The 18,260-nt window shown below is 44.6% G+C and overlaps 1 protein-coding gene across 1 annotated transcript in view; it reads right to left on the reverse strand.

The window, feature by feature from the left end:
* Window positions 1–13,104, reverse strand: part of VRK1 (VRK serine/threonine kinase 1) — a 103,346-nt gene extending 90,242 nt beyond the window's left edge. Inside the window, exon 1 of the mRNA XM_053259027.1 lies at window positions 12,983–13,104. The gene's annotated coding sequence lies outside the window, so the exon portion shown is untranslated. The remainder of the gene's footprint in view (window positions 1–12,982) is intronic.
* Between the last annotated feature and the right edge of the window lie 5,156 nt (window positions 13,105–18,260).

Genomic DNA, 18,260 nt, shown 5'->3' on the forward strand with positions numbered 1-18,260 from the left:
GAGATGGCAGAATTGATATTGTGTTACCAAAATGAGAACTGACAAAAAAACTGACGCTTCTCCACGGAAATTAAAGAAAAACAAAGAACTGCTGCTTACACTTTTGCCCTACAAATAGGTTGCACTGTACAGACTGTCAGAAACTTGGTTTCTTTTCTGTCAAACGCTTTCTTTGGCGTCTTCAAAGTGGCTCTGAGTTCGAGTTCTGTCGCCCATCCACACACCAGTCAAACAGAGTGTCAAATGTAACAAATAAATGCACCACTAAGACAGGTGATGACCTATCTTTATATATAATTATTTAAGACGTACCCGTGGCTAATCCCATGTGTGGCAGCTCTTGCAAGAGTTCGGAGAGCTGCCGGATAGCCATGGAGATGGGGGAAGAAAACAGTCATGGCAGCTGGCGGAGTCGTGCCAGTGGGAGGAGGTGGCCAGCTGGTAGAACTGCGCCAGCGGGCAAAGCCGTGCCGGCAGGAGGAGGAGGATAGCCAGTGGAGTCTTGCTGGCAGGAGGAGCCGAGGAAGTGGCCGGTTGACTGGAGGAGGTGGCGGCGGGCCGGCCGGGTGGAGGTGGCTGGTGGGTAGGCAGGTGGGAAGTTAAGCGCCGGAGGGCAGCTGGTGAGAAAACAATGGCAGCGGCGGCAGTGAGCAGGAGAAAACGGCTGAGCCAATCTAGAGACGCAGATGCTCTGCACCCAGCCCAGCTAGTATCTATTAATGTCCAAATTAAAGGGGGGGGGGACATCTTCAAAACAAACAATTTTGTGTGCTGTTGCTGAGTGTTTCTATTTTATTATTTCACCGCTTTTGCTTGTTTAAAATGTTTTATGTTATTTTAATATATGTGTTGTTTTTTGTTTTAATATTAATGCTTTTAGATGCCCTGGGTATACGGAAAGTAGAAATATTTTAATAAGCAGATTGTCGTACCCTGCCTGAACCTGATTTATTAGCATGGTGTATTGATTAGAGAGTTAGACTAGAATCAGGGGGACCCAGGTTCAAATCTTGTTCAGCTGTGAAACTCAGTGGGTGTCTCTAGGCCAATCACTTATATCTCAGCCTAACCTACCTCACAGGGTTGTTGTGGGGATGAACATAACTTTGTACACTTATCTGGGCTCCTTGCAAGAAGAGCAGGATATAAATATAAATATAAATAAATAAAATATTCAGACGGAATCTCGTATCTTTGGTAAAACATGCCATAATACATACAGGAAAACAGAACTCGTATCCAGAACAGGTTTCGTTATTGTTGCTTTTAATGGTGGAGTGCATGGTTTTCACACATATACATTTTTTTTTGCTTACGTTTAAGTTACATTCTGCACTATACATTAAAAGTGTGTAGAACCAAGAGATTGCTAAAAGCAATCCATCAGTCAATAAAGATAATTTCCTATTGGTGAAGAGTGACTTTGCTATGATGACTTAGAAGGACAGAACCTTTTTTTTTTTTCCTTGCCTCAAACAGGCCAATGGTTACATCAGAACCAAGCCAATAACGGGCAGAAGCTATTACTATCAGATGACCATTTTGATGGCCTCCAGGAAATAATTTTGTGGTCCCTTTTCAGATTTCTCTGTAGACAGATGTCCTCTCTCACATTAACAACTGTCAGAATTGGCACTGAGATACTTGTTGGCAGCCCCACAACCCCTCCCCACAGAATAGACTGGGAACTGAGCAGACAGGAGACAGAATTTACATCTCATGTTTCTTTTGTGAGGGCAGTACTGTGTGGATTTTTGCCCCACCAATCACCAGGGCAATAGCTACAGCGTATTTAAAGGAGTCTAGACCCTTCAGGAATTTTCCATGCCTTTCCCCAAACTTTTCAGTTTATTTTCTTTTCTTTTTCTTTTTTTTTGGGGGGGGGTGGGGGGTGAGTCTGTAGCCCTTTTAGGGCCAGAGATCTATCTAAGGAGAAGAAACATGCAAGAAAAAGTATTCTACTTAGTTCTATAAGAAAGACAAAAATGTTCCCAAATTACAGTGCCCTGACTGAACAATGAGTGAAAAGAGGGCAAAGGCGCTAACTGAACAAAGAGGCACCTTTTAAAAATGGTGATTCTCTTTATTTAGCAGTGGGGTGAGCAACTGGCCCTATCCAGCCCCAGCACAGCATCCCTCCAGTGGCTGTTGCTATTCTTAAGTTTCCTTTTAGGCTGTGAACCCTTCTGAGACAAGGAACCATCTTATTTATTTATTATTATTGTTTCTCTGTAAACCACTTTGATAACTTTTGTTGAAAAGCAGTATACAAATATTTGTTGTAGTAGTATTTATTTATTACATTTATATCCCGCTCTTCCTCCAAGGAGCCCAGAGTGGTTTACATGGTTATGTTTATCTTCACAACAGCCCTGTGAGGTAGGTTTGGCTGAGAGAGAAGTGACTGGCCCAGAGTCAACCAATGAGTTTCATGAGTGGGGATTTGAACTCAAGTCCCCCTAGTCCTAGTCCAACACTCTAACCACTACATCACACTCAAATAAAAGAATTTAAGAGCTGGAAGGGACCTTGGGGGTCTTTTAGCTCTTCAGTACAGGAAACTGCTCTAGCAGCAGTGTTCCCTCTAAGCAAGCTCGGACTGGCCCACAGGTCAACAGGGCATATTCCTGGTGCACCCCACCCACGGGGCACCCCTGTGCCCCGCCGTACTCAGCAGCAGTGAATACTCCCACCCTTAAGTACCCATTCTGCCAGGCGCGGAGCCAGCCGAGCAGCGGCCTACTTCCAGCCCCACTTGGCAGCCCCCTCCGCGTTTTCCCATGCGCGTGACGTCGTGTGCGCGGGGGCGGGGCTAGGGCTCCATTTGCCCAATGGTGGCTCCGCCCCTCCATTCTGCTCAAAACCAGCACGGCGTTTTCAGCGCGGCCAGGAGCGGTTCTCCCTGCCTTTAAAAGCACGACTACTATTATGATGAATATTTATATACTGCTTTTCAACCAAAGTTCTCAAAGCAGTTTACGCAGAAAAATAATTAGGGATGTGCACCCAAATGCTTCAGTGCTATCCCAAGGGCGGTGAGGGGTCCCCTTAGATGCAGTGACTGCAGTGACTGGATGCATTGCCAACACGACACAAGGGATGCCAGGGAAGCATCCCGTCACTGCGGCTTGGCGTTTTCAAGGGGAAAGCCGCACAAGCTGCCTCTTGCATGGAGGTATTTCCGGTTGAACAGCGCTACAGTGGGGCAGCGTGGGGCAGCGTGGGCTTTGAGGATGGGCAGGTAGGACCTGCCCACCTCCTCTTAAGGGAACCTCTTCGCTGCCTTTGGGATGGCACCGAAGCGTTTGGGTGCATATCCCTAATTATTTTTCTACATAAATTGCTTTGAGAACTTTGATTGAAAAGCAGTATATAAAAATTCAGCATAGTAGTCATAGTAGGTTCATGAAGAGGGTGAGTTCAAACATAGTGGGAACCACAGGTGGTGCATAACTCGGGGTAACAGGCCAACATCAACTCTTGGTCACACAGCTGTATTTCCTGCCCTGAGAGAGCATGCAGCTCCTGCCATAGGGTGAGTTCTCACAATCACAGACAACTGGGTAGCCAAGATTGCAAGTGGTTTCTGTGCTCTCTGTGAACCTGCCCACAGTTGCTCAACAAATGGGTGAGCGGTGGTGAATGAGGTACAGTGAGAAAGTGGAGCCAGGGCTCTGGCCAGATTCCCCAGGTGATATTTAGAGGCTGAAAGGCACCCAGTACAACCCTTCATAATGGCTTTGCTTGCAATGAGTTATTTCAAGTAGCAGGTTTCCTCTGATGGGAGAAGAGCTGGATAGTTTTGCAGCCCACTAACTGGCTTGCACAGTGGAAGTGAATGTTCCCCTAAAGGACTGGAGAATATGCCTGCTGCCATTTTTTGTAACCATTTCGACTGCATTTTTGACATGGGATAAATAAACAGTATTGGCAATATTACAAAAACCCTTCACTAAACATTTTTTCCATCCCCCATGTAATAGCAACACATGCTGAAATTTAAATATCACTTCCATCTACACACTTTTCTCTGCTAATAATCAAATTGCAGCCATCAAACTCTTCAGTGTAAAAAGGGGGGGAAATCCCTCAACTTGCTATGAAAAGTAAGCACAGCCATTTGAAACCATTTTTTTTTTAGTGATCTTGGAATGGAATGTCAATTCTTAAAAGTGTTGAATTTGTATGCTGCCACCTCGTAAACATATTATAATGTATATTGGCCTATTTTCACAAACAGCAAAAATAATAATGTACTTTTAAAAAGAGTGCGAAATGCTTCTACCGAAGCAGTGAAGATGAAGTAATATGTGAATATGGCACTTCACTCCCGACTTAATGAAGGCTTCTGAATACTACATCACTTGAACCAAATGCAGAATTGGCTATATTGCATTGACTCTAAGGAAGGCTGTGCATATTTCTTCCATCTTGATATACCTGGGCTTTCCTCACTCACATCTTGGTGTTGATCCAGGAAGAACACCGCACTTTTCTCTTAGCTTTTCTATAAATATTATAGTTTTTATTATTATGCTATTTACACACAGTCAACCAGATGTTATTGACTGGATTTGGTACTTTAATTATTGTGCCTTTTCCAAGGGTCTAGGACAGGCCTGCACAACATAAGGCCCGGGGCCCAGATCTGACCTCCGAGGACTTCTATGTTGGACCACAAGAAAGAAGGTTCTGCAGCAACAGCAAGAACCATGAAGAGTTCTTGGCCTGTCCCATTGACAAGCAGCAGTGGCTCAACACAATCGGCTGCTTGAGACCAAGTGCCCACACACACACCTTCCTTGTGGGTCCAAGTGCCCCCACTGACACCATCTTTCATCCCTCTTTCCCCTCACCTTTGTGCCTGACTCCAACCCTCTGCAACTCACTTTAATATTCTTAATCATTCATTTTAATGCAGTACTTGATGTGCTGAAAATTGATCTCAGCCCCCACACACCAAGTTATGGTTCATTCTGGCCCACTGGGGCATTTGAATTATTCACTCCTGGTCTAGGAGAACTAAAGAAAAATTAAAGATATCTTCATGGTGTTCGAGCTGTCCTGAGTAGTGTGGACTTCTGTAATTGATGTGTTGTAATTTTATTGATGCCCAAAGTATATTGTATTGCATTGCATTGCATTGCATTGCATTGCATTGTATTGTACTGTATTGTATTGTATTGTATTGTATTATACTACTAGTGATTTTAAGCCCGTTAAATTAACGGGCGCTAGTTGAGTTACGTTTTTCCCCTCTCCTCCACCCGGCTGGGCCCACCGCCTCCTCTGGCCCCACACTCTTGCCTCTCTTCCCCTCCCTCCCACCCCAATCTCTTGCCCTCCCTCCTTCTCCCACCCCTCTCTCTCACCCTCCCCTCCCTCTCACCCTCCTGTCCCAGTCCCTCTTGCCCCTCCCCCCTGCATTTTTAATTTTTTTTCTTACCAGCCCACCGCTCCTCCTCCCGGGCGGCAAACAGTTTACTTTGGAAGCGGCGGCGAAGCAGCAGCAGGAGGCGGCGACTGGGTCCGATGCCGGCCGCGGCGGGCCCGCCACGCCGTGGCCGCTGCCGCCACTTGTTCATCGTTGCGGGTGGCTGCCGGACAGCCACCGCTCCCCCCATTCCCACCTTCAGCCCCTGGTGTTGGGGCCCACTGCAGGCTGCCCTTCCGCTGCCGGGTCGGCCCCACAGCCACCAACCGCCGCCCCGCCACGGCCGCCATGGGCCCCACTCGCCGCCGCAGCCATCCAAACCTCAGCCATCTTTTGGACTCTACTCCCTCATGGCTGCCAGGCTCCATACGGCCACTTCAGCGGCAGGGCCGGCCCCGCCGCTGCCGCCTCGGCCCTCCCCGGTCCCCGCTTCTCCTCCTTTCGCTTTGGGAGCCAACATGGCCGCCTGGTGCCTGCAGCCGTATCTTTCTCGGACGTTGAGAAAGACACGGGCAGACACAGGATTACACTTTAGCCTTTTATTATAGAGGATTATTATGCTATTTATACACAGTCTACCAGATGTTATTGACTGGATTTGATACTTTAATTATCAGGCCCTTTCCAAGGGTCTAGGATAACTAAAGAAAAATTAAAGATTGCATCGTAGTATTCGTGCTAGTATTCGTAGCAGTGTGGCCTTCTGTAGCTGATGTGTTGTAATTCTATTGATGCCCAAGGTGTCAAGATGGTCTTCAAGTTCTTTTGGTACTGCACCAAGGGCACCAACAGCTATTGGCACCACTATTGTTTTCTTTTTCCAGAGCCGCTCAATTTCAGTCTGAATGGCCTTGTATTTAGTTATTTCCTCTAACCTGGCTGTCACATTCTGTACCGACTGGACTTTCAAGACTACATTCAAAGGCAGCCCCACACAGAGAACATTGCAGTAGTCAAGTCTGCATATTGCTGACAATGCAGTCCATGTCCCCAGGTGACCTCTCCCAGTGGATTGATATAGCCAAGTTATTCAGTTATGCTGGTGTGTACAAAATGTGTATTTAATAGGGTTGGACTGAGACTACTCTTTTCTTTTGGTGAACATTTTCAGAACTATTAAAAATGCCTTCCCTTTCTCATGATTTCTCTGCACTCTCGATAAAATGTTGGTTTGTTTAAACTGCCCTCACTTCCCCTTGCTCTCACTTCCCCTCAGTGATATCATCCTACAGCCAAATCTGACTGGCTACATAACATCATGATGCTGCTCTGTTAACCACATCTATTTTTTAATTTATTGTTAAATTTATATACCGCCTTTCATTAAAACAATCCCAAAGCAATTTTGTCTACATGTTGTTCTGTTAACCACATGAGAAAGCAATAGCAGCCAAGGGTGGGGGGGATGCAAGAAAGAAGCAGGATTATGAAGGGATGGGGTAGAATTGGCACTAGATAGGATCAAACGAAGGTAAATATTCAGTGAGGCGCTTCACACGATTAGTGTGAAGCACCTTACTGGGCACCAGACAATCAAGCCTGCAGCCCTGAGCAGCCAGATTGGCCGCCCATACAACTACCGGCTCCATCATGGATCAGTGGGGGCTGTGGGGATTGGGGCCGCCTGGCCCCCGGAAATCCCAGGATGCCCCGCGCAAGTGCGTGCGGCATTCTGGAGAGACCCCCGAGGCTGGGAGGCTGGCTACAGTCTCCTGGTCAGGGGTCTACTCATGTGTTGCCATGTGTGACGGGCACGAGGGGGGAAAAGGTTAATGGAGCACTTGTTCCATTAACCTTGTTTAAGGGGAGGGGGAATTAGGCGGGCTGGCCACCTTGGAACCACCAGGCTCGCCTGCAAGCCTGGTGGTTCCCACGAGTACTAGAAAGCAGGCTCCCTTAGCCCGCTTTCTAGTGATCGTGGGAATAGCTTCAGTTTCTTTGGGAGAAATTTCTACCTCACAGAAATCACTAGTTTTGACCTGAATATCAAATGAGGAGAATATTCTGTATAACTCTAGTACTGAATATGAGATCTTGCTGTCCGTGTCTACCTATTCAGAAAGAAGAAATCTTGTTTTCTTGATTTGGTAGTGGATCTGACCTCACTGGCAACAGATACTCTTTTTTGGAGCCAGATTCAGATGACACAATAGGCCTATTCACACGTTATGTTCAACACTCACAGAATGAGTGTACATTGTACACGGGTATAGATCTATACACAGGTACAGTCATTCACATTATGCTGAATGCAGATACAGAAATACCCTTCCTACCTGTACGCAGGGGCGTAACAAGGCTGGAGTGGGCCCAGAGACAAAATTTTAAAATGGGCCCCTCACTGATACACACACACACACACACACACACACACACACACACACACTCTTACTTCACAATATATAGTCATGTGACTTGCCTCTGGGGGCCCCCTCGAGGCGTGGGGGGCCCCCAGGCAGCCGCCTCCCCTTGCCTAATAGTAGTTACGCCCCTGCCTGTACAGTAGCATGCATTTGAAGGGCCTATTAGATTCACTTTTAAAACAAACACAGGTACAGTAATCCACAAAAACATATGAACAACTCTGTGAGTGTACAGACATTTGTACATTCATACAGCATAATATCTGAATCAGGCTAATGGAAATATCCAGATGAAAAAACAGGGCCGCACCCCACCAAAAGGCAAGGGGTGGGAATGGAAAATCCAGTTTACAAAAATAATTGATTAAATCTTCCTAAAAATCCAATGTATAAACATTTTGAACAAATGCCATTCCTTAGAGATCTTTGCTTAAACAAGGCAGAAAAAAATGCCTGTATTGCTAATAATAATTAAAATACAAAACTACACCCCTTCTGTCAGGTTATCACTTCATAGTCATTTCAGGCAGACACCCTAGGATTTATACATTTACTTTCTCTGCTCAGTTTGCCTGCTAATAGACGTCTACATTGCATCGTAGATGTAGCAGTTCTGGAACATCTGCGTCAAATGTGGTTGTCTTTGGTAGAAAACAGGAGGGGTTTACCACTGCCATCTCCCGAGCAGTATGAGATGATGGCTTTCAGCATCTTCCTATATCACTGCTGTCTGATATAGGTGTTTCCTATAGTTTGGGAAACAAACATACCAGGGGGATTTGAACCGGCATCCTCTGGCTTGCTAATCAAGTCATTTCCCTGCTGCACCATTAGGTGGCTACAATGAAGATCCAGTATACCAGACTGAGATACAGTAAACCAAACTGAGTTACCTGGGGGTGGGGATTATATTTATTTGTTTGTTTGTTTGTTTATATTTTTTACATTTTATATCCCTCTCTTCCTCCAAGGAACCCAGAGTGGTGTACTACATACTTAAGTTTCTCCTCACAACAACCCTGTGAAGTAGGTTAGGCTGAGAGAGAAGTGACTGGCCCAGAGTCACCCAGCAAGTATCATGGCTGAATGGGGATTTGAACTCAGGTCTCCCCGGTCCTAGTCCAGCACTCTTACACCACGCTGGCTCTCCTTCTCTTTACAAGAGAAGTGTATGGCTTAAAGACAATTATTTCACAGGATGTGTACCCTGCATCACGTGAAGAAGTGACTTGTTTATGTTGCTTATCCTTTCCCCTCTTATAAAAAAAAAACTACTCGCATGTAATGTAATGCAAGTTCACTATTTTAATCAGAGGCTTCTGTTAATACAGCTTCCTAGCTACAGTTCCACAAAGTCTAAATTTGGGATTACTAAAGCAGGGAAATACCCCTGGGTTCATTAAGTCCTTTTCTCATGAGGCGGCTCCAACCCGAGTTTTCCCAGAGTATAAACCCTCCCCCACTGCCACCACCAGTAAACGTTGAAAGAAGAACAGCACATATTATTATCATCATTATTTTTAACTTCACAATAGTGTTCTTGCTTGGGCGTGCACTGCCAAAGCAGAAGGGGGTTAAGGGTTTACTAATTCAGGGTTAGCTCTCACGAGAGTAGTCTCTGCGTGCTAGCATTCATTGATGCTGCAGATCCTTCCGCCATGTGCTAAAGCTGCCTGGGACAATTCACACTTCGTAAACACCTTTGGTTTGGGCAGCGGAAGAACAAGGGACAGTAGACCAGGCAGCAATGTAAAACGACCGCATTGGTGCAAACACAAAAAAAGATGCCTGGGCTTTTGCTTTAGAGAAGCCAACAACTGTTGGATCCCCTCGGGCTTTGCCTAGGAAACTTGAGGGGAGCTGTTCTTTAACAGGCTTAGAGATGTTTGTATTCTGTTTCCCAACGGAAAGTGTTGTGATAAAGAATACAAGGAAGGGTTTTTAATTTTATCTTTCTTTAAAACACACACACACACACACACACACCCCACACCTTTGTATTACCTTTACCCAAATACCTCTACCCAAACCTGCCGACATCTGAAAATCCCACAGATGAATATTGTGGCTCTTTCCACAGAAGCTGAATTCTCCTTAGGGTTTAGTGAGTTGTGGTGACCAAAGAGTTCTGTACAATATCTCAGCTACTCTGCTAATGCACTAAATGGGAACAGCTAGATAGTAGATAGCTCAGAGAGAGTTCAGGTGTTGCAAGCAGAGGCGCTCTTATGCCTGGACTTCCGGGCAGAAGTCCAGGGCCTCCACACATGCTGGGGGAGGGGTGTGTGTCCCCAAATCCTCTTTAGTCTGTCCTGGGTGGTGTGGTTGCCAAACCGCTGGCCCGCACCGCGCCAGGTGGCTCTGCTCCAGGCGGCCGAACATGACCTCTGCTTTAGTGACAAAGTGGGGAGTGGGGAAAGAAATATGTGGGATGGGATATGTGAGACGGGAATACATTAAGTTGCATGTTCAAATGTTTCTCCTAATGCATATTTGCATATATCTTTTCTATATTCTTATATTATTGTGAGTTCAGTTGCTGTTTGTGCCCTCAAGAACCCATGTGTTAAAAATAGTGTGTGTGTGTGTGTGTGTGTGTGTGTGTGTGTGTGTGTAGTGGGGTGATGCTTAACTTGCAGTGGGGGTGGGGTGTCTCCAAAGGCCTTTTGATCCAAGCTCCAAAATTACCTAGGTGCACCTCTGATTGAAAGTGGACCTTGATGGAAATACTTAGTTCAAAGGGTTCAGCAGAAAAAAACTAGAACAGGAGGTCCCAACCTGTGGTGATCCAGATGTTGCTGAACTACAACTCCCATCATCCCCAGCCACAATACATTGTAGATTAGAATGATGGGGATTACATCTTGGCAATATCTGGAGTACCACAGGTTTGGAAACCCTGGATGGAATATTGGTAAATATTATTCTGGCTTTCTTGGTATTGCTTTCCTGTCTTAACTCCCAGTACTAAGGGCAGGGGTTGGAGGAGCAAACATAAGAACAGCCCTGCTGGATCAGGCCCAAGGCCCATCTAGTCCAGCATCTTGTTTCACACAGTGGCCCACCAGATGCCACTGGAAGGTAGGGTTCCCACTTTGCAACCCAGAGATACTGGCTGCCATCCTGTGTCCATGCATGAAGCATTGGTGCAGTGTTAGGACTGACACTTCTGAAGCACAGGTGCTCCTGCATGGAGTGATCTCTGCCAATCCTCTCTCCCCCTACCTGGAAGTAGTCCATGAGGGTTGCACAGCCCTCAGGGACCCTCTTCTAGATTACATGGAGCGCTTCCAGGGTCATCAGTGAAAACTGCCCCCTCCACTCAGAAGCAACTGCACTCCAGAAGTGCCAATCATAGCACTGCACACAGGCATTTTTAGCTGCGCACATGAGGTCTTAAGCCATTGTTGTTCTCCTGACAAATTGTGTGGCTGGAAGAGAGAGAATGTAGCCCCGGATCCTCCTGGCTCATTCTTCCAAAGATCTCCTTTCCCACCCTACTGTCCTGTCTGCTGTGGGGCAGAATTGGAGTTTACTACAACACATAAGGGAAGAAAGTAGTCAAAGAGACCAGTGAACACTGGTAGAACTGATTGTGTGGATATTTACCACCTGAGTGTTACCTACCCTTCCTGTAATGCAGTGACTGGATGGGGAAGGTCCATGTAGTTGCCTTTGCCTACAGCCCTATTCACATTACATTCAATGCTCATACAATCAGCATACAGTATATGCATGTACAGATCTGTACATGCATACAGTTATTCACACATGAGGCTGAACACCTAAACAAGAGTATACTTCATCTCTGTGCCCTGCATTTGAGGGCATCTGCACCCAGACTCACTTTTACAGTTAATGCATGTACAGTTATTCACACAAAAGGATGTACATGTGTACAAAAACCTGTACACACATACAACATAATGTCTGAATAGGGCTTATGTAGTTGTGATGTTTGCATATGCGCTCCCCAGCAACATGAAACTCAATGACAGGGAGAAGTGTGTGTGTGTGTGTGTGTGTGTGTGTGTGTGTGTGTGTGTGTGAAGGAAGCTCTTGTAAAGGGGGAGCTATAGCTGAAACATTATAATTAGCATAACAGCATTTTAATGTTGGAAAGAACCTCAAAGGTCTTCTAGTCCACCCCAGCTCCAAGCAGGAATCTTCTACAACATCCCTAAGAGATGCCGGTTCCAGCTCCTGTTTGAAAACCCCTAATAAAGGAAAACTAACCAGGACTACAAGAGATAGTTGGAGCAGTGCTGTCCAGAATTAAGAGACTGCTTCATGTTCTCTGAACATAGGAAATATGCACTTACAAGGGTTATCAATTAGAATCACTTTGTCACGTGGCTTTAAAAGTGTTTTTGAGTCTGTCTGGTAATTCTGCATGTGTTATGAATATTGCTAATGCAAGCTAGAAAGCGGAAGATCTCGTTTTTAAAATCGAGCATACAGCCTAGCCTGTTCAAGTTGTGCATTCACATTTCAGATTGGAAGGATGCAAAAAATACCTAAGTCTCCAGTCAGAAAACCCCTTCGCCTATAGTCCTGTAAAGTTCTGGAATGAAGAACAACCCTTTAAAATAAAGGGACAAGCCTCTATAAAAAGAAATCTGGCAACATTAATGTGGTGGGGGTGTGTGGATAACTATTATTATTTATTCTCTAGGACCCAGCATTTCTCTCATGGGGCCTGGTTTTGCTGTTGAGCCTTGTCTTTTACATATCACGTGTGCAGTGAGGAGGGGATTGTGTAAAAAGCAAGATTGTGTTCCTCAGATTTGCCACTAGAGGGTGCACCAGGGTCACAGCTTCCAGCCTCCTGTAGAAAGAATAAATGTTGCAGAGAGAGAGAGAGATTGAGAGAGAGATGGCGGGGTGGGGGGGGGGCGTTGCATGGTTGTCTGTTTAGAGGAGAAGAATCTACTTACATAAATGGTGTATTTATCAATAACATTTTTGCTTAATATCTCCTTTTTAACACTGAATCTTGTGGGAACTGCAGAATCGGTTTAAAAACCCTCTTTTGCAAATGGGCAAGGAAGCAAGAAATATTGAAACGAGCTTCAGGGGGATGCTGTTGTGCGGTTGTTTGTGAGGTTTTAACATGCACACACACACACCACACACACACACACACACACACACACACAACACACAGATGCACATAGACACCTACCTCAGGGATCACCCAGCATGGAAATGCAATCCATCTGTTCTTCAGAAAAATAAAATAAAAGCAAAATCAACCTAGCACTGTTAAACAGCATCCAAGCAGCCGCAGCCCAAATTTGCACTTTTAAAGCTGGAAATAAATGAGCTTTTCAAATTTGGGATGGCTGAAAAGATGCTTTTAAAACTCAAGGAATAAACGGAGGGTACTTTAAATTATCTGAGTCTTGCAAATTGCTTACATGCTCTTACTATGGAGCTGATGGAAATAACTGAAGCTCTGCATTGTTGGGGGGGCTTCCCCCCACCACATCCTTTTAATAAATGAAATGAAAAAGCACCATTATTGAGCCACCTGCTTCTAATTCCTAATTGTGGCAACTTAATTCTGAAATTGTTTGTTAGCTGTGTAATATCGCAGCCATTAAAAATGCGGAGAAGCCATTAAGTTCTTTAAAGCACTGTGCTGTGTAAGAGGGTGCAGTTTAACGTCAATGTTTTGTTTGGATAAAATAACTTTTCTCCTGGAGAAAAGTGGTAAAAATTATACTTGTGTCTGCTGGAGAAGGCGGGGGAGAACCACTCTCGCTCTGCAGAACCTGAGTAGCAAAGGCAAGAAAAAACCCAGAATAAATATGGTATTTTCTAAATATCCGTTTAGAAAGTATTCCCACATGTTAAAAGGTTATATTTTGGCACTGAAACGATTGATTTTCCCTGCAAATAGCAGGAAACACATCTGTAGCATTTTGTATAAACATGTGTTGACGGACAAATTTGTATTTCTCTGTGGCCATTACTATACTATTTATTTAGTTACTCTGTGTAAGACCCATAAATAATCTATGCCAATACTAAATAACTCTGTGTTTTACTGCTTTTTATACAGCACAATCACCCAACATGGCCTAGCAATAGACTCTTCGCAATATATGCAATCTGTGCATTATTTTTTTCATTTGATAAACTCTCTCTCCAGTCCCTGCCATATGGAAAATGCTAAGCATGCGTCATGAAATGCAGAAAGCTATAAATCAATTATATTCTCTATGCCTATTGTGAACAATTGCCACAGCAATATCTAGATCCATATACTGTGATTCTATAAGATATAAAAATCTATAGTTCAGGATCTATAGCAAGTAGGATTGCAATATTGAGCTTGTTGGAAAGGCAGGAGAGAAATGTTTTAGGTAAAACAAATATTAAGCAATTAAAAATCATTTTCATTGATTAAAATGATGCCCCATTTGTTGAGGATTGTTTTGGTTTTTTTCAAATTGTGGATCACTTTTGAACACAATTACTTACAGCTGGCATGCATCATCCTGGAAGAAGCCTTCCGATTCCTTTTTTTTTTACTCAAGAGGGAATGCCTCTTAGATGGAGCCTGAGATGGAACATGGCTGCATATCATTTCTTATTATTTATTTATTAATTTATTTATTATTTATTATTAAAACTTTTATACCGACCTTCCAAAAGGCTCAGGGCAGTTTACATTAAAACACCATTAAAACAGAGAAATAATTCCTCTTCCTTCAAATAGTCACTGCACCATTTAATCCAACAAAATGATCTTAACAACCAGTTGATCCCTCATTGGCTCTGATGTTTATATGTTTGTGTAATAGATGTGTATATGCATATTTTTACACTTTCATTTTTATTCTTGAATACAAAATACAAAGCAATGAAAGGGTCATTGACAAAAAACATCAATAGCTTTTAAATATTCTGCCTTTCAAATATTCTCCCAAACAATCTGATGGTGTGACGATAATAATAAAGGGATTATTTTCTTCAGAACAACAACAACAACAAATCTAACTCCTGAAATCCAGTGTAGTCTTCATTTCAATAAGGGAAACAAGACTGCTTTCAATTAAGGGTTCAAACTGAAATTTCTCCAAGCTGCAACTCGAAAGAGAATTTCAGGGTTCCTCTAAGGGGAAATAACAGAGAATTTTCTCAGATGGTTTCCCCACACCTTTGCTTTTAATAGTGCAAAGCAAAAAAGCAAAACCAAATCCTGAAAGAATTTTAAGGTGCTACACGTTTTTCTTCAGGACTATAAAGTCTGAATGTGCCAAAATGCCTGTCGTCAAAGCCATTTCTATATGATGCTCATCACTGCACTGTGGTACCAAAACCTTCATTTACTTCCTTAGCCTATATACTGTAGATTGTTCTAGGGTCAGTTAGCAGAGAAGAAGATGAATGGGTGGCAAAGGGGAAAGAGTGCAACGGAGCATAGACCTTTGATGCTTTATAGCTGGTTCTTGTACAGAGAACTCTTCTTCTCTTTTGGAGGCTATATGATCATATGCCTTAATTCAAGATCCCTGCAGCCAGCACATGCCCCAACCTAAGTAGGGCTGCCACCTTTTTAAAATGGCCCTGTACCTGTGTCAACAGCAGCATGCTATACAGACATTACTTACATTGTCTGTTTTCCATATGTATATGGTTCCTTTTAATATAAAATCTTCACTATTGAACAGGAGGTTTTTCACACATGGCTTTATGCCTCGGGGTATCTGAAGAGTGAATCTGCTTCGCAGCAGATTCACAAGATGTGTACTTTGAGGGATTAAAATGACAGTCCACATAGCTGTTGGCTTCTCCCCGCACTCCCTGGCAGATCTTTTTCCTATGCGTTCACACCTCTCTGCTCCGGGTTTTCCCTCCAACCAATCAGAAATCACAGGACAGAGGAAGAAGGGAGAGAGCTTTTTAAAAATAGTTTGACATCTAAGAACACAAGACCAGCATAACAAATTGCAAAACAGCTGGATTAAACAGCAGGACGCTTAACCCTTGACTTTAACAGCAGGACGCTTAACCCTTGACTTTATGAGTGACTGCCTTCATCAAATAATGTTTACCACCACCACCCCACCAACACACCTAATGGACTCTATTTGTCCCTTTTTAAAATCTATCTATCTATCTATCTATCTATCTATCTATCTATCTATCTATCTTTCATCTCTGGGCGGTTAACAATAGCACAAAACAAGTTAAAACATATACAAAAACTTAAAACAATTTAGCAATTTAGAAATCAACCATAGATTAAAACCTAAAAATTAAAAAAGCTGAAAAAGCTTGGGTGAAGAGGTGGGTTTTCAAATGCTTTTAAAAAATTATCAGAGATGAGGAGGATCGTATTTCAGTAGGGAGCGCATTGCACAGTCTCGGGGCAGCAACCAAGAAGGCCCATCCCTGAGTGGCCACCAGCCGAGCTGGCGGCAACCGGAGACGGACCTCTCCAGATGACCTCAATGGGTGATGGGGCTCATAATGAAAAAGGCATTCTCTTTTAACACTTAAAATCCATTCTTTTAACTTTTAAAGCCAGCGCTGACAGTGGAGCGGGATGGGGGCGAGAGCAGCATTCCCGCCTCCCAAACGATGAAGGGAATCTGTTCTGGGGCAGGACTCGGGCTGGCTGGGGCATGCGGCATGCTGGCCAGTGGCGTGACAGGGCAGCGGCGGAGGGACCGACTTGTAGGAGTCTCTAGAGCACTCACTCCCACCGGCCACTGACTGTCTGGGAGGGAGGAGCCGGGAGGGAGGGTGGGTGAAGAGCTCCCTTCCTCGGCCCTATCTGCCTCCAAATGAGGCAGACGGGCTGATTTTAGGCTTCTGCACACGCATGTGGCCTCATTTGGAGGCAGACAGAGCTGATGGGAGTTCTTTGCCCTCCCTCCCTCCCTCTCTCCCTCCCAGCTCCTTCCTCCCTCAGTGGCCATGGCGGTGAGTGCTCTAAAGACTCCGAGTCAGTCCACTGGTGTCCTGTCATGTCACTTGCCAATGCGCCACCTGCCCCAGCCACCCTGGCCCCTGGCCCTGCCCAAGAGTAGCTTCCCTTCATCTTTTGGGAGGAAGGAGAGCTGCTTTCACCACCATCCCACTCCACTGCTGCTGCTCAGTGGCGGCTTTAAAAGTAAAAAAAAAAAAAAACGCCCCTAGGTGGCCATGACCCTGCCCCCCCCCCATCCCTGTCTCGATATCTGCCAACTCAGTGTTGTGCTGGCACACACACACACACCAGCGCTTGCAACTGCAAATCAGAGCAGACCATACGCAAAACAGCTGTTAAAATCCCCTTCGTTGAGTTCTGAAAAAGACGGATTTAGTGGGATGAGCAACACAAACATAACAGAGAAAACTGTGGGGCACAACAGCCCCGGATTATTTTTCAAAAACCTCTGGAACTAGAGGATGTTTTAAAAACCGGACATACTTCGGGCTAAGCCAGAATTCGCAGGCTCCATTTGGGGAAAATCAAAGTCCTGTCTGTCCTGGTCCCTGATAGCCTGCAGGGATGTCGGGGTAAATCCAGCTAATATGTGGACTAGCACACTCCAATCAGGAGTGGATTCACAATAAAATCCCTGTGTGAGAAGCCTCCAGGTGAAATTATTCCTTACATGCAGATAACTAGTGGGAAAAACTCTACCAGCTAAATTATTATGTATAGGTAATTATTAAAAGTACAAGGAATAGGGGGAGGGTTAAACCCCACTCTGTCTCCTATGCTTCAGGAGAAGATCATAGTGAAGCCATCATGGACCATTTGGGAGGGGCTATAGCTTACAGGTAGAGCACATTTTTTGCACACAGAAGGCCTAAGGTTCCATTGCTGACATCACCAGGAAAATTTCCAGGCGGGGCTTTTAGCTTGCTCCTCCAGAATGGAGGAGTGCATTCATGTACCGGCCAGATTTACCCCTATGTCCCTGTGAGCTATCAGGGAGCACTCCAGATAGAAAAACACAATTTAGGTTTTTCATCGCCTGTTAGAGCATAGCCCAATTTCTGTCTGGGGTAAAATAAGCTACTTTTTGCATCAGTTTTTTTTGGGGGGAGGCAAATTTGAACTCGCAGCATAGCCTTGCAGCAAACCTGCGGTAAAGCTTGCTGTCTGGAAATGCTCCAGTTGAAGGATCTGAAGTAACAAGATCCTTGTCTGACACCCCAGAGAACTGCTGCCCATCTGAGGTGACAGTACTGAGTTAGATGGACCAATGGTCTGACTCCCTGTAAGGCAGTTTCATAAGCTCATATGCAGAAGATGCTACCTTATACCAAGTCAAACCATTGGTCCAACTAGCACAACATTGTTTGTCCTAACTGGCGGCAGACCTTTAGGGTTCCAGGTGGATTGATTGATTGATTGATTGATCTATTTATTTGTCATATTTGTACACCACCCCAAACTTTTTGTCTCTGGGTGGTTAACAACAGCACAAAACAAGTTAAAACATATACAAAAA

The sequence above is a fragment of the Hemicordylus capensis genome, chromosome 1 (assembly GCF_027244095.1).
Source record: "Hemicordylus capensis ecotype Gifberg chromosome 1, rHemCap1.1.pri, whole genome shotgun sequence".
Lineage (NCBI taxonomy): Eukaryota > Metazoa > Chordata > Lepidosauria > Squamata > Cordylidae > Hemicordylus > Hemicordylus capensis.